The 27,177-nt window shown below is 41.5% G+C and overlaps 1 protein-coding gene across 3 annotated transcripts in view, besides 2 other annotated features; it reads left to right on the top strand.

The window, feature by feature from the left end:
- The first annotated feature begins 396 nt into the window (after positions 1–396).
- Positions 397–649: a mobile genetic element.
- Positions 650–9,762: 9,113 nt separating this feature from the next.
- RunxA (Runt related A) overlaps positions 9,763–27,177 on the top strand; it is a 33,522-nt gene continuing 16,107 nt past the window's right edge. For all 3 annotated transcript variants that reach the window (NM_001042820.3, NM_134556.2, NM_001272818.1), the window contains exon 1: positions 9,763–10,463. The gene's annotated coding sequence lies outside the window, so the exon portion shown is untranslated. The remainder of the gene's footprint in view (positions 10,464–27,177) is intronic.
- Positions 18,345–18,704: a mobile genetic element.

The following is a 27,177-nucleotide window of genomic DNA, read 5'->3' as shown; positions in this document are numbered from 1 at the left end:
AACCCAGGAAATGGCACGCGTTTGGAGGCCAATTAACGCATCTTTGGCCTCGGCTTACGCCTTTGTCCACGGTTTTATGATCCCCATTCCAAGGTCCGCCAACTGGCGCAGATATCCTGCACCCACACACGAAGCACGGCGAACGTGCCCAGGATAATTCCCGTTCTGTGTTTGTTGCTCTAACTTGAGGCTTAGCCTTTGGAAATATTATTTTAGGACGGCTCTTGAAAGAAGTATGATTTGAAATATCTCCAAAACAAAGTGTATTTTGAGTTTCATAAACTTGATGAAAAAAAAGCATATGCTTGCACTGCTATTATTTATTGTAACATATTTGCACTCTTTTTATACCCTTACATCCGTGTGTAAAAGGGTATATTAGATTCGTTGAAAACTATGTAATTCTTCATCAGGATCAAAAGTCGAACAGGCCATGTCCTTTTGTCGGTATGAACGCTGCAACGCTCGAACTTCCAAAAACCCGCCCAAAACTGCCACGCCCACAATTTTAAACAATTTTTCAATATTTTCTCATTTTATTCCCCAATATCTAACGATATCCCAATCAATTTTTGAAATTTCGTGTTCGCATTTCCACTAGCTGAGTATCTAAAAGCCTTGGAAGTCGACTATAGCATTCTCCCTTTTTTGATTTTGCTTTTGAGTGTCTATACATTTTTCGAAATGACGATGTTCGCGAAATATTGCATCTGATCAAGAGAATTTAAAAGTATTTATTTAAAATCTCAAAGAGTTTGTAAGCATAAACTTTCTCAATGATTCTTTAAAGATGCTTTCGTGTTTTCTAAGTCAAATATTTTGCAAGCCTTTCTTAGCCATGTATGCCATTGTGAACTCGCTAAACTTGCATATATGTACATATATTATTTAAAAATTCCATTTTTAACTAAATACATTTCAAATATATCAGATATATAAGAAAATCATTGTTTAAACAGTATCATATTTATAGATAACATTTCATATTGTCACCAAGCATAATACCTTAAAAGCTGAAATGATTATAGTTGTAAACGCTTTATAATCGTTCTTATTAGAATAACATGGAAAAGTGACTTTTTTCTGATTGAAAACGGTTCTTATGATCATGTCTCAAATCGAGTGGCCTACTTTTTAGGGGAAAGGTGCACTAAAAATATGATGTATACTTCTTGGCTGTGATATGACAGAATTTAACTTAGGCAATAGAGGGCGGCAATTGATCATGTACACCAATGATATATTAAGTGAAAATTACGTATTAACAAAACATACAATGATTTTATTAATACAAATTGTATTGTATAATAACATATATTATATGTATATGTAAATATTGTGTTAATATTTTGATCGTATCTGATCTGGTTATTTCTATGCTAAATTTATATCAGAAATAGATGGCGCCACGTGATCGTGCTATTAATTTACTTGGCACAGAAATGAAAATAGAGCAAAGTTATTATTAAAGTACAAGGGCATGTCACATGTCTGCTTCCGGCTCTTGCCAAATATGTTAGCTGGCTGCGGAGTAGAATGGCAATTGGCTGCTATTAACCGGTTTTAAGTTGCCTTCATACTCGAACTCATTATGTTTTGGCCCACCTTCGTTCCGCATTCCGTGGACAGCTTCCCTTTTAATTTAACCCCCAATCGAGGGATCTCCGAAATGACCCGCAAATACGCAAACTCTCTAATACAACTAACGAAGTGGACAAAGGACGCAGGACCAAGGACCAAGGACCAAGGACCTCCCCGCCCCTGAAAAACAAAGGGAAGAATCTGGCTGTGGACTGAAGTCCAGACACACGGAAAGCAGCCCCGAAGAGTTGAAACGAAAACAAAAGTGAAACTATGTGGCTCCAGTGGTGGGGTTGTTGGGGGGTGGTATTTGGTTGGGGGAGGATGTGGACGGTGGTTCACACACAAAAAGTCGCCACTTGCGAGGGGGGAGGGGGCGTATGGTCAACCGGAGGAGGTTAAATGAATGAACGGATGAATGGATAAAGGCCACCGCATGTTACACAAGAGTCTGTCGCTTTTTCACTGTGTGCACGTACAGCAGCGGTCAAATGAATAGAAATCAACCTGGAAATCAAAACGTTTAAGGTGGCATGACACTATACAAGAATTAAAAAATGTTACCAAATCACTTGGTGAAAATGACTTTGTTTTTAAAGGCGTCAGAAAAAAAAAACACCAATCCAAAGGATCTGCATTTTGTTTTCCATTTTCTATGTGAAAACTTAAAGGAAAAAAAATATGGAATATTATGATTTCTTTTTATTTCGAGATCAGTAATTAGTTAGTTAGCTGACATAAAAAAATCGCTTTGTATTTGAAATTTCGTACGCTAGTTTTGTGAGCTCCACTGTACAGTTTGCATACATATGTGTGCGTTTTTTGGGTGGTTCACTCTAGTTTACTTTGGGATTTATGAATGCTTTATGGCGGCTTGTCTGGACAAGTTGTAGAGCGCTTTGCATGGTGGCAATGAGGGGAAAGTGGGGAAATGTGTGTGGAAAATCGCGTGTAAGTGAGTGTGTGCGCACATGTGGGGGTGGTGGAAATGGGCAGGGAACCCAACTAATTTATTGCCAACTTCCGGCAAAGGCGAATAATTTTGTTTAGTTTTGGGTGTTGATAATGAACGAAACGGTCAGTGGAGAATGCCGCCCCATTTCCAATCCCCCTCCCCTCCAAAAGGGCCAAGGACCTTCATTTTTGAGAACTCCTTTACTGACCACCGGGGTCTTAACCCCTTCCTCGAACACAATAAGGGGATCTTTTGACCAACCCTCCGGAAATGCTCATTTAATTTTCAGATATTTGCGCATAAAACTTGCCATGAATTTATTGCTTTTTAAATAAATAAACGAGCAAATAAAGTGCAGAAATCAAGGGGTTAGGAGGGGGCCATGCTGCTTAGTTGTGGCGCAACTAATTGAAAGTCACTCAAGTGTGAGAAGGACAGCGAAGAGCCCTCGTAGATAAATATTTAATTAAAATATTTTGAAAACAGAAAAAAATTGGAACATCAGACGGCAGTCGTGAAAGACAGTAATTATATAGATACAACGTATTTCACAGTGGATAGTCAATGCAATTATCAAAAGAGTAAGGATATGTACGGAAATACCACTGCAACTATCTTGTAATTTATAATACTCTATAGCCTTAAGAATTTGTTTAACTCTCTTTATTTATTGTTATATCATTCAGAAATTTACGGACACATTTAATAAGTTCTGAACAGAAACAAGAATCAATGTTTTTTTTTTTTTTTTTTTTTTTTGCAATAAGCTGAAGTAACACAGAAATTCAATTGGAATCTACATATCTACGGACCGATTAAAGTGAAACATTCAAATAACTTTTACCAAGTTCAACGACATCAAATTAAATACATTTTAGGTAAATGATCGTTTTCGTTTAATTTGCGAGCAGAAAACTTTCGCTGCGAAAAGATTTTCTTTTGGTTTTCCATTTCCTTTGTTTATTCTAGGTAGCACACATGTACCCATTGACCGCCCTCCCCCCCAACCGCACCACCTCTACGCTTTTCTTTTGCCCAGATTTTCTTTTTTACCGACCGACAGTGAAAAGCTTTCAGCAGCGCGGCAACCTCAAAATCGTCTGCCATAACTAATTAATGCCGTACTAATAGTGATGGCGTACCCCGGCACTCTGCCACGCCCACCACAGGCGACACCTAAGGCCCCTTTTTCTATATTTCCCCTATAAATATATACAATCCATATATATATATATACGTATGCACATAATCTGTGTTTTTGTTCGCCTCCTTTTTTGTTTTTTTTTTTTTTTCGCCACTTCTATCTGAGACGTCTTGAGGAGCACTTTCCGGGGGATGGGGTGGGGATTTGGGGGTACGAGACAGCCAACCACAGCCATGCTGGAAACCGAACCACTGCCGCACCGCCAACCCGAAACCCGAACCACCCGCCAGGGGGCGCCACTTAGAGCAGCAGCCAACAGCAAATGGGAATCACGAAAACTTTCGTTTTTCTATTTTTCCCAAGCAGACTCACACACACACACACACACACACAAACGCATACACTCAGAGGCGAGGAGAAAATTTTCATTGCATTGCATTTATTTTCTTTTCCCCCTCAGCGTCACCTTGTCTGGCATTCGTTTAGCATTTTTCGCCAGGAAAAGCGGGCGGAAAATGGGCGCAAAATGAACAGCGGGGTTACTCGCTCCCAATGATGCCCTCTGCACTTTGCAATTTTGTTTAAAGGGGCTAAAAAATTCTGCGCATGTTCCCTATTCAAAAAGAAAGCAAAAAACTAGAAAAACCGAATGCATTGGATGAATGAAATTTCCCGGGGAGAAGGTTAGTGGAGCAGCATTCAGCATAGACCAAAATGGCGGAGGAAAATCGTGAAAGTCTGGCGGTGACCTAGCGATGCACTTTCCCTGCTAAAGCAGTCGGATTAACAAATGTGAAACAATTATAGCTATATTTGCTACTTTTATTTATAGTTTGCTTAATATAGATACTTAAAGCATATGCTGTGCTTTAACAATGAATTTGAGATTACTATTCATTTGTAAATATATATATTTTTGTACATATAGATTCGTGCCGAGAACAAAGCCAAATTCTTTTGGCGAATTGCTTGTCGCTTATACATATATCGATAAGTATTGCCAATAGGATTTGAATAGTAATTTAAAACATGGCAGAGTACAGCTAACCTATACAGTCGTTTTAGGTATAGAGTTTTTCCGGGACGAAGCGTGGCAAAATAAAACGAAATTGTCACCCACAATATGCCATGCAACCAGCCAGTGGCGCACGGCCGCAAAGTGCAGCATGATGAGAGGGTCGAGTGCAATCGAGAAGGTGGGAAACGATCCCCAAATCAGCGTGACTCCCCTCGAAAATCGAAAAAAAAAAAGAATGGAAAAAGGCATAGGAGAGTGGGCCTGTGCAACCCTAGAAACTATTAAAGCATTGAGTGGAGTCGAGTTGTCGGTCCTCTTCCAATCAGCGGATCCGATGGCAGCGCATTTTTCTCGTCTCACAACAAAAACACAAACACGCCGGCAAGAGCGAGGAAAAATCGCAAAAAGGAAACAACAACGAAAACAAGTGGAAAATCCGGGCACAGAAATAAACTAGAAAAGCGACGGCTCCGCCTGCTGCCGCCAATGCAATTCGTGGAGGAGTGCTCAGGAAAAACGCGGAGAGGATTGGCAAAAGAGATGGGGTGACGGTGAAAAAAGGGAAGGGAAGGTGGGGAAAGGGGCTCGGCGACCCGCTTCGAGTGAAAACTGCGAGTGAGTGAACTAAGCTCGGAGCACGATTCGCATTTGACTCGGCAAGAACATATATCTCAGAGTGGCCAGGCTCTTCAGAATTCCAATTACTTGAATCGCATTATATACGGCTTAAAAATATTCCAATGTCGTATTACTTTCCAATCGAACTTCATCCTTTAAGATACTTTAAAGTAAGCTAATTTAAAATGATTTAAGTGCAAATGATTTAAAATTGGCTTTAGGCTTACGTGTGTGACATTAGTTTTGGTTTAAATGGTTTTCTTTATAGAAACTGCAACTGGATGTAATCATAACTGAATGTCTTATTGTAAGTTATGACTTTGTTACATATGTTCTTTAAACATTGGTTTGTAACTATTACATTTATGTGTTTTCACCAATCACTTTGGAATTCGATTTATAATGAATAGTAAAATGAAGTCTTATTTGATGGAACCTGACAACCCTGTTGCAACTGCAAATTGAGTGCAACAATTTTTCTTTCGTTTTGCCACTGAATTTGCAATTGGGCAAGGCTCTTTTCCCCTCTGCGCGAGTGCTTCATGGGTTAAGGGACTGGTGTGTTGGGGGGTTAAGCGGTGAGGCGCTGGAGGCAGGCTGTGATTCTTTTCTTCTTGTTTTTATTGCTTTCTGTAGTGGCACGTGGCACACAAAATGTAAACAAGCCGCAAAAGTGAAGCGCGTGGGAGGTCCATCAGGAAAATAAAGCAGATGGGGGTCAAAGGAGCGCCGAGGGGTCGAGGGGTGTTAAGAGATGCAAATGCGTCTAGGATTAGAGTCCTGCGGTAAGCAGATGAAGAGCAGCATCAGTAGGCATTTGTTTTCCATTTGGGGATTTTCATCCGCAAAATACTCAAATGCTTGCTGCAGTGAAATAATAAACATGTGTATGATTAAATTAATGATACAAAAAAATATACCAAGTTACCTACATTATTTTTTTAGTAGAAATGGTATTGGAAATATAAGATCTAATTATTGAAACTTACACAGGCTTTTATGTTGACTGGATAAATTCGAATCGCAGATTTTTATAACCATATAAATATAAACAATATTACCCAAAACTAATCCAAACAAGATATAATATTATGTCTCTCTTATCCTTAGCTGAATCGTACGATACTCAGCTGCAGACACACACAATCTTAAATATGAAATAATCAAATAACAGCTTCTAATGGTGCAAATAAATTAGGTTAGTATTTCCGTTGTAATTGCTTGTTTTACAGAAAGTTCCTATAGGTTCTCCAGTAGTTTTAACACTGCATAAGTAACTTACTGATTTTTCTTTATCTGGAAGTAGATGTTTATGCGTGGTTGCTTAATCAAGATCTCCCTGCCGCCGCACTATTACGCACTTGGCAACGGGGATGAGCACCGCACACATCCGGAAAATTGTACCTGGCTCGAGTCCGGAAAATCGGACCGGAGTCCTCCGATCCTCCGGCTTATTCCATGCAAAATGGCCGCTCGTTTGGCCGCCTCTCCGCTCGGATTGCGTGTGCATTGGTTTACTTTTGTTTAGCAAAATGTTCATGCAAATCCGCGCGCTGCATTGCCATTTGCATAAGCGGCCCCAGGACGGGGAATCCGGACCCATAACTCCTTGCCCGTAAACCGTAGCCCGTAGTCTGTAGTCTGTAGTCTGTAGTCCGTAACCCGGACTCGGTTCCGGGTCCATCATTAACCATCGCAGGTTGAGTGCGCTATTGAACTCCGTGCGATGTGTGTGCCAAATCACTGCACAAAATTGTGTATAACTTAAACTCCTTTGGGCATAACCATTGATAGTATCCTTTATAGTATTTAGTATTTATATTCAGCAGGATAATAACAATTAAATTCTATCTAGAATCGATATAAGGAATTCGGCCTACTAATTTATTTAGTATTGTTTTACTTTTTTTACGTTCTGGGGCATGGTGTAACATCCACAAACTACAAAGTTCCACGTCATCAGTCTCAATAATTGTATGCCTTTCAATAACCTCAGGTTCGTATCAAAATTCATTTTTGGTGTTTTGTAAGACTTTACTTTCAAGTAGTGTTAATGAGCAATGCCGCTCTTTCATCTCAGATAAGTGAAATCATATGCCTTTTCTGGCAGTGTACGTGCTGGAGGACAACTCATCACCATCGCCATTCCATCCTCATTCCAGGCCAATCCTTGCCACGCATATTCGCGCACGCACGAGGACTCATTCCTCTTTTCCTCGCCGACTCCTGGCCCAAAGTGAATCCTTTTGGAACTTGCCAAACTGGTTGGTTTAGTTTTCAAAACGGGACGTCCTTTCGCCCCTCCCACACCCACACCCGCTTCTTCTCCATATCTCCACCCCGTATGTGTGTGCGTGGAAAACCATTTAAAATTACGGCAAAAAAGCAGCAAAAGTTTTCCAACTGAAGGAGGAAAACCGTGTGGAGGGGATGGAAAAATGGTTGGGGAAGTCGCGTTTGCGTTGCGTTGCGTTAAATTAAAACGCGTATGTTGCACACATTAATTGCCAGGAAGTAGATACGATGTGGGTGGGCGGGTGATGTGCAGAAAGGAGAAAAAAGGGGGAAATCGGGGATTGGGAGTGCAAAGGGGGTAGCCCGGGCCAAAGGTTTTTCTAATCATTAACACAGTTGCCATCGCCATCGCCATCGCCATCGAGTTTGTTTTGTTTGCCTGGCATTGCACACACGCACACACATTTGCAAATTAGAAATGTCCGTCAAATGCCCCGCCCCCAGAAGCCGCCCGTCGCCACCCACTGCCCAACGCCCACATGCCACGCCCCATGCAGACAAGTTGCAAAAGGTCGCTCAGATGGCCGTTGTAAGGATAATGCCGATGATGTCCTGGCGAGGAGAAAGCGACACAAAAACTGCACATGCGAGCACTCACAAGCTGCACAGTGGGCCAAATGCCTCCGAAAGCGGTTACAAATTGGATATCTAAGTCGTAAGGCAGGATAACCACTTTCCATCATAATTAAAGGATTGGACATGCAACTATTTAATGACCAAATTAGTACAACATTTTAAAATTAAAATTAAGAATGCTGTAATATATATTGTTTTTGCTTATACTATATTGAAAAATACAGAGATTTTCTAAGACAATCGAAAGGCACATCTCTCAATAAAAGAGATAGATTTTATAACGATATGGCATATATATTGTAGTTTTAAGTTTAAAAACAATTTGCTACACCTGTTACCACTGTGCGTTGTCTTATTTGTAATGTGTGTAAAAAAAAAAGTGTATAAAAAACAATCAATTCGAAGTGGAAGTTTATGCCAAGTACAGTCCCGCTGGAAACCCACACTAATTTACAGTTAGACACTAATGCGTACCCCCTTGGAAAAACTTTTGTTTGCCAACCGGAGAAAGAAGAAGAAGCAGTGGCAAGAAGAAGACGACTTGGCTACGGGCAGAGCGAATCCGATTCGAAGTCAGCAACAAACTAACGATAGTTCCACCGCCGAGGAAAATAGTTTAAAATTCATTATATATGTATATGAACGAGTGAAAACTACTCAACTGGCTACTTTGCTGTCTCCCTCGCTCGCTGCTGCCATCTCTCTTTGCCACTCGACGGATTTTCCCCCAAGTCGAGCCGTACATATAATTGTGAGCGAGCTCTAACCATATATTATATGTACGGCATATGTATAAATCTAGTGTATATTATGTAAAATGTTGCATTTTCCTGCTCAAAAATCCACCACCCCCACCAACTTGTTGTTGTTTATGATAATGAGCATTTCGTTCATGTGTACGTAGATGTAGATGTACATGTACAGGAGGAAAAGAGACCCCCAAAAGGGTTGAAAACCCGTTCAGATAATGATGCTAAATTTATGTATTTTGTGTAGAAATAAAACCTGATTTTCAAACGAGTGAAAAGTGCCGGCGACTGACTGACCATTCGGGGTTATGGGCCCATGAGGGTGGGTCATTTTGTGCTAAACTTGTGGCGCCCCCGGGGGGACCTACGGTAATTTCCCCATTCCCACTTCCTGCCTCCCAGCTTCCAGCTCCCAGCTCCCAGCTCCCTGCTCCCAGTACCCGGTATCCAGTACCCAGTTCCTAGCTACCATTTCCATATCCATTTCCACAGACTCTGAGCTCTTCTTCGCTTTTAATTGTTGCTGCTGTTGCTGCTGCTGCTGCTGCTGCGGCGGCGTCGCCGCTTTTGAGCCGAAACTCAATTTCCGTTTGAGTTATTTAAGGCCAGGCCGCACACACATGTGTGTTTTTTGGAGAGCGGCGGCGTTTCGTCTCGACTCGCATCGGCTCATATGTATGCCCACTCGTTTGAAATTTGAAAAGTTTTTTGTGTGAAAATTTCGAAAATTCGTGTGCGTTGTTATCATTTGCAATTGTGCCGTTAACCGGTTCAGCAGCAGCGGCAGCAGCAGCAGCAACAGCAGCAGCAACATCCGAGCCGTAACACTCGCCGCCGACCTTTCAGTTCCGATTCCGAGACGGACTCGTAAGACCCCTCGGTTCGCTCGGCAAGTGCAAACTGCAAATCGGGTGCGCTCAAAGGCTCTCGGGCCGCAATCCAACACTCGTTGGAGTTCGTGCCACAAACGAATTGCATCCCGGCAGCAACATCGCGGCGCAGGCAACTCTGGAGCTGGTCAGGTGCCCCCGAATATGTCACTCTGCATTCTGACCACTAACGCGCCGGCTGTGCATCCGTTGTGAACCGATCCGTAGCGATTCGCTTCCATTCAATTCGATTCGATTCGATCCGTTACGTCGTTACGTTGCGTGGCCAATAAAGTGGCTAATATCGTGCTTAACTCCGGGAATCATCATTAATCTGCAAACAAAGTTGAGATTAACTGTCTACTACAACAAGTCAGCAGACCCAGATCGTGTGGCAAAGATCTCGCCAGGTCGAGATCTCAAAACCCAGTTTCTCAAACACAAAGATCGTTGGTACAATGTTGGCGCCATCATCTGTTCAAGTTATCTGTTTTTTTGAGTGTGCCTCTGTCGGGCAATAAAAGATCGAAAGTTTGGAAACAGTGAAGAGATCTAAAAGAGAGCAATACAAATATAGAGGTATTAAGTGCACACGTTGAATACATTTGGGACATCATCGGTCGAGCAAGTGCACTTTGTGCATTTAGCAGCACAGAAGGTAAGTGGAGTTGTAAAAAAGCTACTAGATATGAATACTATTTTAAACTCAATGTTAGTAGCAACTGACTGATCTTAAATGGTACCTTTTGTGGGATATATGAAAGAGCAAGGGGAGAGTGCTTAGGATTAGCTTTTTGCAACATCCACGATGTTGCTAAAATAGCCATTAATATAAGTATTGAGTTGGATAAATACATATATGTCTCGTATCTTATTAGATAATCTAATATTAAAGGTAATAGGAAAACTGTGAGTTGCTTAACTAAAAAATACTCACATTGCATGTCCGTCCATTTGAAGAATACATTGAAAAAGCCTGCGACACTGAACATGGCAATATTAAATGAAATAAAATATAAATAGTAAATAGTAAATATAAAATATAGTATAGTATAATTAAATATGAATAGTAGAGTTCCCAGACTTTGATCGTTCAACTGAAGGAATTCTGTGGACATTCCAAAGGAAATCAAAGCAATCATTTTATGAAAAGCATACTTTTTATTTTGGCATTATCAATGATAAGTATAACACATGTTTGGCACATTGAAACAATTTGGGAAATTATTATTAGATGCATTGGAAATAAAAATCCACATTAATTATGGAAAAATTCATACAAACAATGTAGTTATGTAATCGCCAACTTTTTTTTATATAACAGATTTGTACTTTTAATGTATCAAATAGAACTTGCGTAGGCCTTTAAACGTATATACGTACGAGTAGTAATAAAATGCAATCGCGAACCATGTTTAATTCCTCTTAAATCCAAACAAAGCCCGAAAAGGAAATCAATGCAAAATGCATTTAGTGACCCACTTGACGTGTCAAAAATGCAACGGGCAGTGAGGCGATTTTACTTAATGTAATTAATTAAAATTTAACGTATTAATTTTGAGCTGGACAAATGTCATTGTGCAAGTGCAAACAAAGACAGCAATAATTGCGTGCATATTCGTGAGTGCGTAAAATATGATACCTTGGAAAACTCATTGGCCAACCGCACTTATGTACCACAAGTTCTACCGCGAAATTGATAATTCAACGGTTAACCAACGGGCCAACAACTAGCAAAAAAATAAAAAGGAAAATCGGGGCAAAAAAAAGCGCAAACCGTGCTCCAGTGAGTGTTAAACGCTTTAAATCAACTTAACAGTGGGAATCACATGGAAAACTACCCACACAGGGTTTACACGTAAAACAAAAATCGAAATCGAGGGCGGGGAGGACTTGAATTACACTGGGAAAAACTCGTCACAGCTAGTTAGTGGTAAAATATCATGGGAAAATTCCTCTAAGTTCATCGCAATTTCGTGCAACAATTTAAAATGTGGATATGCACGTTTGCATGAAATGCATTCAACGGAGAGGTGTAGTTTTCAACAAGAAACAAATGTAAATATAGATATCTATGGGATATTATAAGAAATTATTAAAGTATACTTTGTAAAATCGAAGAAAAGGATGCCGAGAAAAACGTAAAAGGGTAAAAATTATCATTAAACGCGAATTGAATGGGTGAATCTAAAATATTACTGTTAACATACTTACTAACTTGTTTAATTGCAAGTAAACTGGAAATTTAAGTGTATTCAAATAATTGGCTAAATAGTATATATCTTTTTAAAACGCCACGAAAGAAAAGCCTATATCAGTTCTAAATGTGAATCAAAACAGGCATAAAAACTGAATACCAGCCAATACTACCGTAAACAGATTCCTATTCACATGCGAATGTATGAATATAAATTGTAGACGGCGAATATTGTGCATAATCAACGTAGATTCGGACTCGGACTGCTCTGGAATGTGGGCGTTGTGGCAGGTGTGGCAGGCAGTTGGCTCAAGGGCCGGACGATGGGCGGCAAGCGTAAGACCCACCCACCGAGGGGGTGGTGCGTTGAGGGACGGGCGTGGGCGGTATTTGAAAGTGGTCAACCAACTCGTTGACCGCAAAAGAGAAAAAATAATAAAATGAAATAAACACACGCAGACAGATAGGACAGATGTGCGAGTGTGTGTGTGCTTGTAAACATACACGCACATGTGTGTGTGTGCGGCCTGGCAGTCAAATCACAAACAAAACAAACAACAATGGCAACAATAATTCCAACAGCCGGCGCTGAAATGTAGGCAATGGAATTATTTTTTGCCCCATTCATATTTTGCTGTTTGCATTTTGTTTATTTTTTGGGGCTGCTAATGCAATGCGACAGTTGAACGTTTCATTTTATAATGTTTAATTTAATTTATATTTATTGCAAAATGTTTAGGTTTTTTTTTTCCATCCGCTGATTGGCCAATTTGAGAGTCGCCAGTTTTTGCTAAAGTTAATGATTTATTTTAATTTGCTGGAATTATTGACAGTTTGACAAACTGGGAGACTAAATTGAACATTCCTCGTGGTTTGCTGATGGAAAACGATTCACCAAGCCCGCCTAAGGGAATTTCGGTAATTCGAGAAATAATCAGCAACTTTTTGGAAATAGTAAATTAAATTCCGATTGACTACGAATCCCTTTTAGTATTCGTGTGGCAATTTGACTAATAACTCCGACAGCAAAAATAAATTAAATAGAAAAAACAAGGCTAAAAAAACTTGTTTTTCTACAAATACCAAATAGCCAAAACCAATTTCAATCATTTTAAAAATATAAAGTGTGTAACTATATTTGTTTGACAGTATTATGTGAAGTGGAGTGAAAATGCAAACTATCTAACTTCTCGAAAAAAAGACAGAGTGATTTCTGCGTACGATATGTTAATCAAATTGTATTTTTTTTTTTTAAATCCCACGAACGTTTTTCAATATGTTTTTCATTTTCCTTTGGCTATTCGCTGTTTTGTGTCTTAATTAAAAAGTGCCGACCATTTTAAAAACGGTGAAATCAGCGCGAGGGTGTGGAATTTGTAGGATCGCCGAGATATTTATACATATATTTATGAGGGTTGCTTGCAATTATATTGTGCATTGTGCTGTTGTTGTCCTTCGTCTGGACGCCGCGTTTTTGTTGCTTTGTGCAAGTGCAACTTTTATCGATTTAAATTAAAAACGCATTGCTGCAAATTGTAAAAATTATTGTGCGTCTGTCCGATTTCCCGACCGTCTGTCTCGCTGCGTTTTCCCCAGCCAGTTTCGCCAGCCTGTCCTGTGTGTGTTTGTGTGCCAGGAAGTGCCGGCACATTAAGTTGGTAGGCCGTGTTGTTGGACAGCATCCTGTCCCCGCCCGGCCCCCTTTGCATCCACACCGCCATGTCCACGTCCACGTCCATGTCCATGTCCATGTCATTGGCCGGGGCAATGCGGAAAATCGCATTTTCTCATTTGGCTTCTGTCAGGCAAAAATATCAAAAGCGCGTCGCGAAAATCTCGTTTATTTTTCACACGCATTTCTGACATCTCCCGACGGCCCATCCTTCGCCATTCGTCCTGCGAGTGCAAGGAATCCATCGAAGACTGCCGTTCTGGCCAATTCTTGGGCAGCTCACACAAATTGGCTTAAAGCCCTTCGATCAGCGGTCGTGTTGCATCGCCTCGCATAAGGGACCACGTCGGCGGGAATGCGCCACTTCTTCTTTGATTCACTTCCGTTGGCATTATGTGAAGTACAGTGCAGCAAAAGCAGCGCGTTGCGTATACGCCATGTACGCAGCCCTGGATTAAGTTGAGTTATACCAATATATAGATTAAATAAGCAAACACATGTGCTGCATTTATTGCAACAATGCTAAAGTACTCGCGGCGTATTCGTTCCAATTGTATAAGGACAGTAGTAAACTTCTTACAAATGTGTGGCTTTTGTTTAAGAACTTGAAGTCCTTCACGAAAGTCCTTCATGCACTTTGTGTATTAAATAAATTCGTGTTTGAACCGTACAATGAAGCCTAAGACATGCATTATGTCTTTCATTGCTGGCAGTAATATCTGAATATTGAAAGTTTCATTTGGTTCTTGTATCCAATATAACTCAGTAAAATGCATATTTGTCATATTTGTCATGTTTCTAATTCCACAAAGACCGCCATTAAATCACACACACACACATATATATATATATATATATATATATATATATGTATAGCATATATCACGAACTCCCACCGCCGATACCCTTCGCATTAAACTTTCACGCCGACGACCTGCAATCTGTGATGTTCTATTTAAACATGCGCAAGCTGAAAGAGTTAATGCTATGTCCTGGATCGAATGCATTAATGTCCTGGCCGCCATTGCAAGGGGGCTCCAGAAAAATATATAAGTATGTGCGGGCATATGTATATTTGTGTGTTTGTATATGAGCGGCAACAGCGCACACAATTAATAAGAATTACAAGTTGTATGATGAGGGGGCGGTTGGCTGTGTGTCTGTGCTTGTGTGTCTGTGCGGGCTTATCCGCATCCTGCATCCTGAATCCTGCATCCTGGATGTGGGGGGGGGTTGAGGGGGGGAGAGAGGGGCGTGGCAGCAACAGCAACATCGGCCGCACAAGTGCTAATGACTTAATAAATCATCGCGTGCGACAAAGAAATATATGGGATATATGTTCCTGGTCGGTCGCTCCCCAGCAGCAACAACCGCAACCAGGAAGAGCCGATGGTTTGGGCATTGCTGAGGTCGTGATTGGGCCAGCAAAAAAAGCGAGAAAAAAGGGGGAAAAAAGAGGAATAAATGCATAATTCAATGAAAATCCAGCAGAAATTCCTTTAATCCTCAATATTCATTAAAAAATATGAGTCGACCTCATGATGTTGCTGCCGTGTTGTTGATGCTGCCGTCGTGTTTGTCGAAGTTGCTGATGATGTTGCTGCTGATCTGGCTTTTCTTGTTAAGTCTTTATTTTGCTGCGGAATGTATTTAAAATTGGTTTTTTTCTTCCACTCGCAAAGGGAACGAATTAACTGCACTTATAGTTGCTACCTTCATTTTAAAGTATTATAGCACACTGCAAAGACTCGTAGTTAATCTTGTGGCATCATTCCTACTTACATATTTCGTATTAAATCATTATAGCTAATATAGCATTTCTAATAAGCTGATCGCCACGGGCGCGATAGGTATGATGCCCTACTGGCCTATGTCGTTGAATAAAATCCTTAAGCTTTCCCGATTCCCCTCTCAATAATGATTTTATGGCGTTCCTCGCGACTTCGATTCCACGGTGCATCGTGTTTTAAATTTTTCAATTAAAGCCATTCAGGCGCTGAGCCAGAACATTTTTGCTGCTGGTTTCTGTGGCCAAGGGCCAGGTGCAGCGTCGCCCCCACTCATTACATCTTTATGTGCTTGAGTACATAATGTTCGGAGTATATAGGCTTAATCAGCAACTTAAATGTGTCGTGCGGCAGCAAGGATTTAATGCAGCCAGCTCACCCCTGCCCCGTCGAACTTTTCCGGCGATTTTCCCTTGTGCGGGAAACTTTTGCTGTCCGGCCATTTGCACGTTACAAAAATTAATTCGATTTGCTGCTCGGCGGTCATTTTAATCGTTTGCCGTCGTGCGGTGCCGTTTAATGAAAGGACGAAAACCAGGACACACTCGCGCTTGGCCAGCCTGCAATGCAATTAAAAATTAAAAACGTGAGCAAAATGCATAATGAGCTCTCAAGCAACACTTCATTAACGCGTTTTCTTCGCCGCCCCACCACTGCCCCACCACTTCCAACTTTTCCCCACCTGAATTTTCCTGTCAAGATATGTAACACTACTTTTCCCAGCAGCGAGTGCGTGTGTGTCCTGCGCTTTTCCCATTGACGGGCGACAAAATGTTAACAAGCTGTTGAAAAATCGGCAAACTGGCCAGAATGCGTAACCAGAGAAAGCACCTCAACATACCTCAGCCCCTTCTCACCATCCTCTCGATAAGCCTATAAACCAACGAGTTCAACGAGGCCAAAAGTAAGGGAAGATACTTGCCAAAATAGCGTCGACTCTTGAATGTCCTGCAAGGAGATTAAGAATGAAGGAGCCGCTTGAATTAAAACAGGATATATATTTTTGCATTCATTGTAGTTTTAGCTTTAGATTTTCCTTTTTCTAGTAATTAGTAAATTCCGCGATCACATTCCCACATGCAAATTGCACTGACTGATTGTAGTTTTATTTTTTTTTGTCAAATCTAGTAATCTTCTTAATAGGTATTTTAAAATATAATTGTTTAGGCAATATAGGGATCTATATTATAATCTCAAAAATACTTATTAAATTGTCCCTGGGATGTTGAAAGTAAATTTAAGTATTTTATTTAGAAATTGATCCTGTTGATCCAACAGCTGATCCTTGACAATATCTAGGGTATCAGTTTATTATACAACTACTTAACCAACGTCATAAATTTACATGCCAGGCGAACAAACAAGGCCCGAAAAAAATGAAAATGAAAATCGCAATGGTCAGGGGGATATCGAGGGGATGTGTGTGTGCACGGAAACCAGGCGATGAGGTGGCACCCATCCGCAGTTCGTGGCCTCAATGTTGGCCTCAAAATGCAAAACCCCAAAAAGGAGCAAAGTGCAGGAGTGGAAAAGCCTTGCACGTGATTGTCAACAAGTTTGACTGCAATCGCTTGGAAATGGGGAAAAGCGGGTTGGGAAAAGCGGTGGGACGAAGTGGGGTGGGTCTTGGGATGAGTCGTGGGATGGGAGTCCACAAGATGGACCTTGCAGTTGGTTTGCTTTTCCGCTTCTCCACTCGATTTTCTTTTTTTATTGATTTTCCTTTGCCTGCTTTTTTGCATGTGCACATATTACGCATACGCCGCGTGTGCAACGGAAACCAGCCAACTGACCAAACGCGTCCTGAAAAGCGAAACCCCACACCCCACCGCCACTTAACCCCACACCAGATCCTGCCCCTTATTCCTTGTTTGTCGGTCTGCGTTTGTACAGCTGTCAGACAACCAACCTCTGGTCTGGTCGTTGCCCAAAAAGGCATGATAAAAGGGAAATATATGTATGTGTGTAAAAAATAAATATAAAAAGAACGCAGGAAAAATCCCGAAAAAAAAGGAGAAAATACCCGCGGAACACGCGTGTTCTCTCATGTTTATTATTGCAGCAACAAATTGGTGGTGAGGGTTCTTCAAAAGGGACCCCTTTGCCCCCCGCAATTGTTGCATTGTTGCATTCGCTTCTTTGACAGACAGACAGACAGTGGGTAAAAAAAATTGACCACCAAACAACTCACCTGCCCCACCGTCTCACCCCGTCCGTCATGAAAAAACCCCGCCCCACCACCACCCCCTTGGGGGTATATGTTTTCTCTGTTTTGGGCCTTTTGTTGGTGGCAACCACATATTCGGTTGCTGATTTTTGGTTTCGTAATTTTTCCTACCCACAATGCAACAGCGGCAATTGTTGTTGCATTTGTTTGGACCTTGTTTTTGTTTGCGTGTGTGTTTGGCGGTTTTTCACCTTCTTTTTCGCCATTTTTCCCGGTTTGGGTCTACAAATTATAGCGAGTTGTTTAAGCCAGAGCTTCCTTTGTTTTTTTTTTTTTCGGTTTTGACCGAAAGAGCTGTTGATTGGTTGCGAATTTCGATGGTAATAATTCTGAAGAGTTAACTCCATGCAACTTTATAATGCTGGCAGGAAATTATGAAATAAGAAATAATAAAATTATTAAAATTATTATTCCGTTGCTAGAAATTTATATTCTTCCAAAATGTTTAACATGTGGTATAATAATAATACTAATAATAATAATACTAATAATAAGTGAATGGGCTTCTAATTGTTCCACTCTTTACCTACGTTTGTTTTTAAAAGCTTTTTTTATTATATTTATTTGTTGCTTGAAAATAAAGAACATTTGAATTTTAATGATTGTATAGTAAAAGTATTGGTTAATAATATGTATTAGCAAAGCCAAAACTATAATATATTGTTGGTCAAGATAACTAGCCGATTTGTTCTTGCCATATCCGATTTTCCATTCATGTGTCCTTTTTTGTGAACTTCGAGATCTTGGAAACATTGGCACTAACTCAAGCCGAAAGCTTTCTAAAAATATATAAATTAAAATATACATATGTTTATCTTGCCTGTGAATTTTCAAAAGCATTCTTGCTTAAAGATGTCGTAAATACGATTTGGAATTCAGTTTTGCTCATCAATATTCATTAAAGAATTAAGAGCTAATCGTGTGCACTCCCTGAATGCTTTTTACTCGCATGGCTTGCGAGTACCGGGTATCTGATAGTCGAGGCAATAGATTCTAACGTTCCCTCTTGCTTCGAACAATACAATTTCCAAAATCACATCCAAGATTCATTCTACATGTGTCATTTTGAAATACAGTTCCTGCCACTGTGTGCCAGTTAATTATTTCCTGTCAAATGGTAGTTTTTCCCTGCAACAAAGCTCAATACATCAATTGCCATTGCAGCTGCAACTCCATCATCTGATATATGTGTGTGAAAATCTATGCCGGTGTACTGGGCAATAAAAATATTTACAACAACAATCATAGCAAAGGCTTTTTGGGTCTACCAATATTATTCCACACAACTTCAAACCCACAAAATGTTGGTTAGTTTTTCGTAATAACTTCAAATCTGCACTTGCCACTTTGTGTGTGTTGAAAATGGGCGGATGGAGCATGAGGGGTAAGTGGGGGAATGTGGGATCAAATGCGGGTGTTGCATCCCCAAAATGCAGCACACGTATAAAAATTTATATATACATATATATATATATATATATTCATATATATCCAAACAAAACGCCTCCCACGGGCTCTACAATTTCAACATGGCATCGAATTTTGCGTTCAGGCTTTCCAGATTTTTTTGTGTGTTCTGGTTTCTGGTCTGCCATTCGGGGTGTAAAAATAATTTAACTAAAAATCGCACACAAATGTCCCTCACACACAGTCACCGCAAAATGTGTATGGGCGGTTTTGTGCCGCCCAGTGTCCAAAGGTGCGTATAATATAACGCAGGCATAATAAAATCAGGGCCGCAAAAATGTGCAGCAAGGGAACAAAATGTGCGGAGCCATGGAGAAATCCTTTAAAAATCTCAATTGGCTTCTGATTAGTTTGGATATTTTGCTGATGTGTTATTTATATTGTTTTCTTTGTACAGCACAGTATAATGTTTTAAAAGGTTTTTTCTGAGTGTGTGGTTAAAAAATAATATGTTCACTTGAATTGAATTCGTTACAAGCTAAAGTAAGCTGAGGTGAAAATGGAAAAGAGTTCAGAAATGTGAAATATTCTCCGTCGCAAAAGATATCAATTCAATTCATTCGATCGTGTATCTCTGCAGCTCTGAATTGACATCCACTGCAAACGTGGCGAGGTTTGGTATCGATGAGATACCAACGGTATCGTTCTTAAGAATATTAACTGGTTAAAGTTCTGGCTTGAAGGATTACCTGTTTTTAGAGAGGGACAAGGATAGATAGATAGATAGAATGCAAGGTAAGCAAATTACAAAAGACAAAAGACAAATGTATTTTTCAAATATGGAATTTTCGAAAATAGTTGTCCAACAATATCCTCTAAATATCCAAATCAATTTATTATACGTTTAATACCGTGGACATGAATAGAATTAAAAAGAAACTGGCAACGGCGTCGAAAGAATACCGAATCGGTAGACCATCCCCCATCCAATAATAACAACAACTGACCACTCACTCACTCACACAACCATACAAGTGTATCCAAATGTTGAGACTGCAATGGCCTGCATTTTATTGGGGGCGGGGTCGCTGCAGAGGGGGCGTTCAAGTGGGGAAAGAACGCTTTGCGAGAGCACGTAGCTCCACACGGAGTTCAACCCTTGCCGCCTGCATGTGTGTAAGTGCGCTGTGTGTGTGTGTGTGTTTGGATGTGTATGTGTGTTGAGTTGAGTGAGTTCCCCTGTGCGTGTGTGTGTGTGGGTGGGCTCCATATGTGCGAGTGCGAGTCCTTAATTTGCTAATTGAGAGCCTGCAACGGCGCATTACACTGAGGGCAAAGTGGCCAAGTGAGTGAAAACTCAGGTCGAGTGAAAAGCGTTGCTAAAAAGCGAGGCTAAAACCACTCGGGAAAAATAGAGTCATAAAAAAAGGGGATTTAATTTTGTTTTATTTTTTTGACATCATCAAAGGCGGCAAATGAAGGAACACTCAAGCCCCCCCCCCCCGTCGCCGCACCCTGTCTGAAATGGGATCCAATGGGATTTGCTTAGCCAAGACAACCGAAATGCCTCAGCATTTCTCAACTCGACTCAATGAACTCGAAATTAGTCTAAGATTCCGACTCAGACACTGCGGTCGCCCTTTGAAACCCCCTTCTCGGAGGCTCCTCCCCCCAAACCTTTACATAATAATAAGGCATTTCAAATACTTTGCCAAAGCTAAAAACTATTTTTAGCAAAGCACCTAGTTTATTTCAATTTATATTTAAAAATCCTATTTAAAAAGTTAACGACGCTGGAATGTGAAAAGAAGATTACATCCTTAAGTGTGCACAGTAAAAACGTAAGCAAGTAAGAAATCGGATCTTTTGAAAACAAATTAATTTAAATAACGAGTGACCAAGGCCAACATTATACCAAAAAACTTTTATAATAGTAATCAAAAGAATGTGAATCATTTTTTGACTATCGAAGTAACTGATCTTCAATTACGGCAAAATTTTATTACATGCTTCATATTTCCGCGTAAATTCGATTGTGCGGGCATACGTTATCTCCAACTGCACGGCATTTGTGCCACATTTTTTATGACCGACTTGGTTGGGGCAAACAAAGGCATAAACAATTTCCGACCTCCCTAAATCTCCCTTCTCTCCCCACGACGATCAAGTGCATTTGTTGTTTGTTATTGCAGGGAATTTAATTGCCATAAACATATAAACAAAACAAGCGCAGCGACCAGCGATCATTGCTCATAATTTTGTGTATTTATAAAGACATTAAGCCAGGAGATCGTTAAAAATATGATATGTATCAAAGGCGGCGAAGAAGACCACCCAGAAACAAGGGGGGACAATGGAGTATCTATATTTTGCTTTTGCTTATAAATAGGTGGAAAAGAACAGGGAAAAAAAAAACACATTTGGGGATCCTGTTTGCACCATAATTAAGCCGAAAACGAACCGAAACCCAAACCGTAGCTAACCGGAATGTTGACTGCAGTTGACAAGATGTCATGCAAAGTGCAATTTACCACCGCCCCCCCCCCCCATTTCCGGCAGGCGGGGGCGTGGCATGGACTCGGTTCGGTTATGTTGGGTTGGGATGGCCTGTCAAATGCTTCACATTGCAGGTGGGTTTTTCGCACTCCCAAGAGTGTCGAGCAATCAACAGCAATTTGGCAAAGTCCAGACGCTGGCTTAACACCCTTTTTGCAAAGTAGTTAACGGGGGCAAAAAGGGGTTAAAGGGGTTGCAAAAGTCGTGATGATGTGTGATGGTGGGAGGGGGCAGTTGGGGCCTTGGGTCACAACCGTGTCAAAACAATGTACGCACTAGAAGTCATTTAATTTGTTAAACTCGGTGATTTGGACAAACTCTGTGCAAATGGGGCACATACAGCCCTCTCTTTCCGATCGCCTCCACCCGTCTCACTCTACCACTCGTAGTGGCATGTCAATTGCTCTACCCAACAGCTTGGCTATGCGATGTTTGCAGAATGCGACACATGCCACACATTGGCAATAACGTGTTACACTGGTCAACAGGGCAGCACATATGCCGGAGTACAGTTTTAGAATGATAGCACATCAGAAATCATGCACTTATCCCATTGTAAACATTTGTCTAATGAATTGATGAGCTCTTAGAGAACTATATCTTCCCAATTTGCTGGCAAACACTAAAAAATATATATATGTTATAACACAAATAAGGTATATTTCATTTTTTATATGCATAGGTTGATCTCATTTTTATATTCTTGCTCTTTTAAAGAACTTTGAAAACATAGATCACACAGGGCTTATTCTTCTTCATTCAAAGTGGCCGACACATTTTGACAGGGCAACCAATTGAAATGCAAAATCTCCGGATAGACAGTGTTGTCTGAAGGTGACACACAGCCAGGCGGAAGGTGGAAGGTGGAAGGACGAACAGGACGAAGGATGGCTGCCTTGCAAGTTGCATGTTGCATGTCGCAAGTTGCTGGGGTGACAATGGGGCTGCGTCTGCGGTTGCTGCTGCTGTTTTGCAATTGCAATATCTGCCCCTGGCATCGCTTCTGCATTTAAACAATCTAACGCCCCGGGCGGCAATGAGGGGTTAAGTGCTTGCCTACGGAAATGCAAATTATGTTATGTGTCAAGTAACCGGTAAATGCGTTTTAATTGCCGTTGAAATGCAATATTGCACTTAAGGCGCTGCCGAATAGAGCGTTTCAATGGCACGGTGACGGTGGCTTAAAGAGGCTTAAAGTGCCCAAGAAGGATGGGCGAGGATGGGCGCAAAAACAATTGTGTTGACTCCTGGGGGCGGCAAATGGGGAAAGTGTTGCATATGGGGGGCGTGGCCACATGCATTTCACCGCAAACGAGCCACTCAACGAGTATTTCAAAATAACAGACAGCCGCAGCCGAGGCTGACCAGCAAAACCAAATGAAACCAAAACCAAAGCCGACTTCATCAACAATAAAAACAACAGCAAGAGCGGGAGCAAGAGCAAGAGCTGCAACAGCAACAGTAACATCAAGAGCAAGTTGCAACACACTTGCTGCGTGTTGCAAGTGCTGCAGCAGCTGCTCAAAATGCAATTTTTCACTTTGCGCATAGGCCAGTGCCAAATCCAATCAAGCCTCAAAAATGTTAAGCGCCTCCAACAGTTTCTGGCCACCCATTTTCGGGCCTACTCGTAGTCCTTTCTGGCTTAAAAGCAAAAGCCAACGGTCAGCTCTGCGGGCACAGGCAAACAAGGACGACCGGCTGGCCAAGGATGTTGAGTTGAGGTCCTCGGGACCTCAGGACAACGACCAGAACAGGCTGCAATCTGGACTTATTACGCCACTTAAAGCTTAAGCATAACACACAGACAGACGTCCGCAAATGGAGAGCAGAAGTCCCAGGACCAGATCCTGGGGCTCAAGTCGAACTAGCAATACCCTATGCAACCGTATATGGCTTGACCTTTGAAGTCGGTAAATGCTAATTATGTGTAAGTAGTAATTGAAACATAATATAAACCAATGAACAATGAACAAAAAACCCTTTAAAAACAAACCCTAATTAATATAACAGCATGACTCCGTACAATACGAAAATGGCATCTCCAAAAGCAATACGTTTTCATATATAACAAGAAGTTATAATTAAAGTGTAATCAGGTGTATCTCATTCAAATTCGAAGTTATTGTTAGGTCCTTGGGGTTTTGTTATACCTTAAAGTACCTGTAGCAATCCTTCACCTCAACTAACTCATCAAGCGAATTCACGACTTAATCGTGGCCTTAGGCCAGTTTAACCCCAAGCTGACAAACTGCCTCGCACCTCGGTGGGATAATTCAATGCAAGTGCCCCCTGTACTCGGCAACCCGGCCGCAGTACAGTATCACTCCGTTAGCGGCACCCCTTGCTGTTGGGCTCAAATGTCGTCACATTGTCGCCTCAAAAGGACACCCACCCCGCTGGCCAGGGAATGTCCTTGTCGTCTCCTCGTCGTTTGTCGTTTATCAAATGGCCAGCGCTACGCCGCCGGCCGTCGGCTAAGTGACAAGCAAAACCGCGAATTGACCAGAGAAAGTCCCAGGCTCTCCAGCTCCAGCAAAAGCTCCGGCTGCAGCTCCTCCTGCACATGTATCTCCATCACCATCTCCATCTCCAGTTGCAGTGCAGGGTGCACTCGCAGGATGCAAGGACACAGAGCCCAGAACGTGTGCCCGCACAATGCACTGCCAGAAATCGCAAGACGCGATATCCCAATTTGTGATACTCGATTGGATTGATATTTGGATTATAGGGACTCTTCAAAAAAACCATTGCAACCAAATAAGGACTTATCAGCTCACTTTTGAAAGAACACATAAATAAAGAGAAGGCCCATATTTGAGAAATATTAAAAGTTAAGCTATTGTAAGACCGATTTTCGGCAAGAAATAGTTACTTTTTCCTGGAATCAAACCTGAGGTGAGGTGTCATTTTTCTCGGTGCACACGCATTGAAAAATTGAGGAGCCAGGACCAAGGACGAGCACAAGATGCGTGACCCGTGTGTGTTTTTTCGGGGGCCACGGAGGGGTTAACACACAGGATTGGGCATTGTTTTGGCCGAAAGTTGACCGAAAACTTGGCATTGTTGGTTGCTCGCTTTTTGGGGCTTGGGACGGACGGGCTGCAGCAGGACGAAAGGATTGCATTGCACTGCATTGGATTGCAACAAGACTGCAGCCTTGTTTTTTTTTTTCTGCTTTTTTCAGTTGGGCATTGGGCTCGGCATTGCAGTGCCCCGAGTTCTCTGGAGGGCGTGTTAGTGCATCAATTTATGGTTGAATTTTGGTGTCCACTCCTTCTTGGGCTCTTGATTCCCGGTTCTCTGGGTGTCCGGCTGTTTGGGTGTCCGGGTGTCTGGGTGCGTGCGACTGGTTTGTTTGGGGTAAGTGTTCTGGGCATGCCGGAAATAAGTTTGCTGCCCGCAAATTTAGTTGATTTAGGCATTAAAGCGAACACACAGACACCCGAAGTCGAGATTCCCGAATCCTGGGGCTTCTGTGGTGCCCATTCTGAGCACTTATAAACAATGTATGACTTAATTTGTTCTCAGTTAGCAAATGTTGTTAATTTCGGGTCTTGTTCCCTGGCAAACTGTGTGGCACCGAATGGAAAAGATAAATTGATTGGTGAGGTGGGGAAATTAAAACGGGGATTTATTGTGTAATCAAGTAGATTTCACAAGGCCCATTGCTAATGGACAGGTATTTGCAGATAGAGGCTTTGTCTAAAACATAATTAATAATTACGTTTTGATTCTCATTTGTTAACATGATCTGTACGATGGGTGTGTTTTAGGTGTCTCTTTACTTGATTTGTGCATAACAGAAATCTCATAAATGTGCAAATAGAATAATATGAACTAAGTTAGTTAATCACTGAAGCAGCTGTCCAAAAGCAAATACATCCCATTGATTTTCTTTAACCCCTAATACTGAGTGCAGCTTCTTTTTTATTGTAGGACTAAATATGCGAAAACTTCAAATGCCGTAATAACAACTAATACACACAACACATGCTTCACATTGTTGTTGCTGCTGGCCAAAAAATACCACAGACGGGGAAGCAAAAACCCAAAGTCCAATTAAAATTTAACTACATCAAAGTAGCAGCCCCAGTAGCCGTCCATCCACACACGCCCGATATATACATATACATATATATACATATAGCTATAACATTTAACAAGTTTAGTATTTGGGTTTGCCATTTTTTGCCGCCCAGCCCACTCCGCTGACATTTTTCCATGGGAGACCAACAGATGGACGCGGCAAACTATGGGTGCAAAAAATTGAATGGGGGGGTAGAACAAAAAATGGTCAACGCCACCCACTCACGCACACAAAATGGGGTTGTTGGTGGACGAACGGACAGGTCCATGGGTATCCATGGCATGTCGAAAATTGCGCAGCTTTACGGCAAATGCCGCAAATTGAAACAATTTACATGTCGTACATGTGTTGGCGGGGGGGTGCAACGTGAACGCGAGCCATCAAAGGGTTAAACTTGCGTGTAACCCTGGGGTCCTCGCTCGTCTATTGATACCCGGTTTTAGCAGTAACCATGAATTTTGATTTAGCCCCTCCGACCGGCGAGTCTGCTGCCGAAATAGCGAGCAAAAAAAAAAAAAAAATGTATCTCTCCAACAACAACGAGGTGACAAACCGCGCGTGTCCATGTCCTGTGAGTCCTGCCAGTCCTGCCAGTCGTGAAAACCTTTCGGTGACGGCGAGCGCGGATTATGGCGCGTTTGTCGAGCACTTGTCGCTGATTTTTTCACTCCTCTGGCCGACAATATGTTGCACTTGAGCTGCCACAGCCGTTTAATACCCTGCTATGAATTCCATTTAATTAATATATTTCAACGAATGTGCCATAAAAACAAATTGTTATGTATACATAAAGAACGATTGAAAATTAGGAAAAGTAAAACTTAAAAGTGAAAGCACTGTTTTTTTTTTTTTTTTTTTTTTGATAAAACTTGTGTGCAATTATTTTGACTTTAGACGAAAACAAGCGCCTCCCTCCGCGCTTCTCATAGTGCCCACGTAAAGGGCATCGATTAACCCGCCACAGCTGGCTCCTCAACTTAATTTGAGAGTCCAGTCTGTCCCAGTTTTAACCCCCTTTTACCGCTTATCTCACCTACTTCCTTCAGTTTTTTTTTTTTGTTTTTTTTGGTCCTGCTCGTTTTTATCTCGAGCTCGGTAATAACCTTTATAAAGTAAATTTACAATAAAAGGCAGGCCAACGAAATGAAAGGCAAATGACGTTGGAACTGAAGCAGGCACCATTTAACCACGCCCCTAGATTTCCCGACCCCCCCTCTGCTATGGCATTTTCAACGCTTTTTTCCCCGCCCAATTCCCAGTGTGTGCTGTCTGGACTCGCGGCGACACGTTTGGCTTCCGTTGGACTTTCCCGCGATTTCCTCTTTGGCGTCGCGCCGCCTTGTTGTTGCCGCTGCTTGTTAACCCCCAGCCTCATTTCCCCATCTTCCCGTTTCCCCAGATTTTCCACCATTTCCCTTTGTGTGACAGTCGACGGT

This window comes from Drosophila melanogaster, chromosome X (genome assembly GCF_000001215.4).
Source record: "Drosophila melanogaster chromosome X".
Taxonomy (NCBI): Eukaryota; Metazoa; Arthropoda; class Insecta; order Diptera; family Drosophilidae; genus Drosophila; species Drosophila melanogaster.
This window is presented reverse-complemented; position numbering and strand designations above follow the sequence as displayed.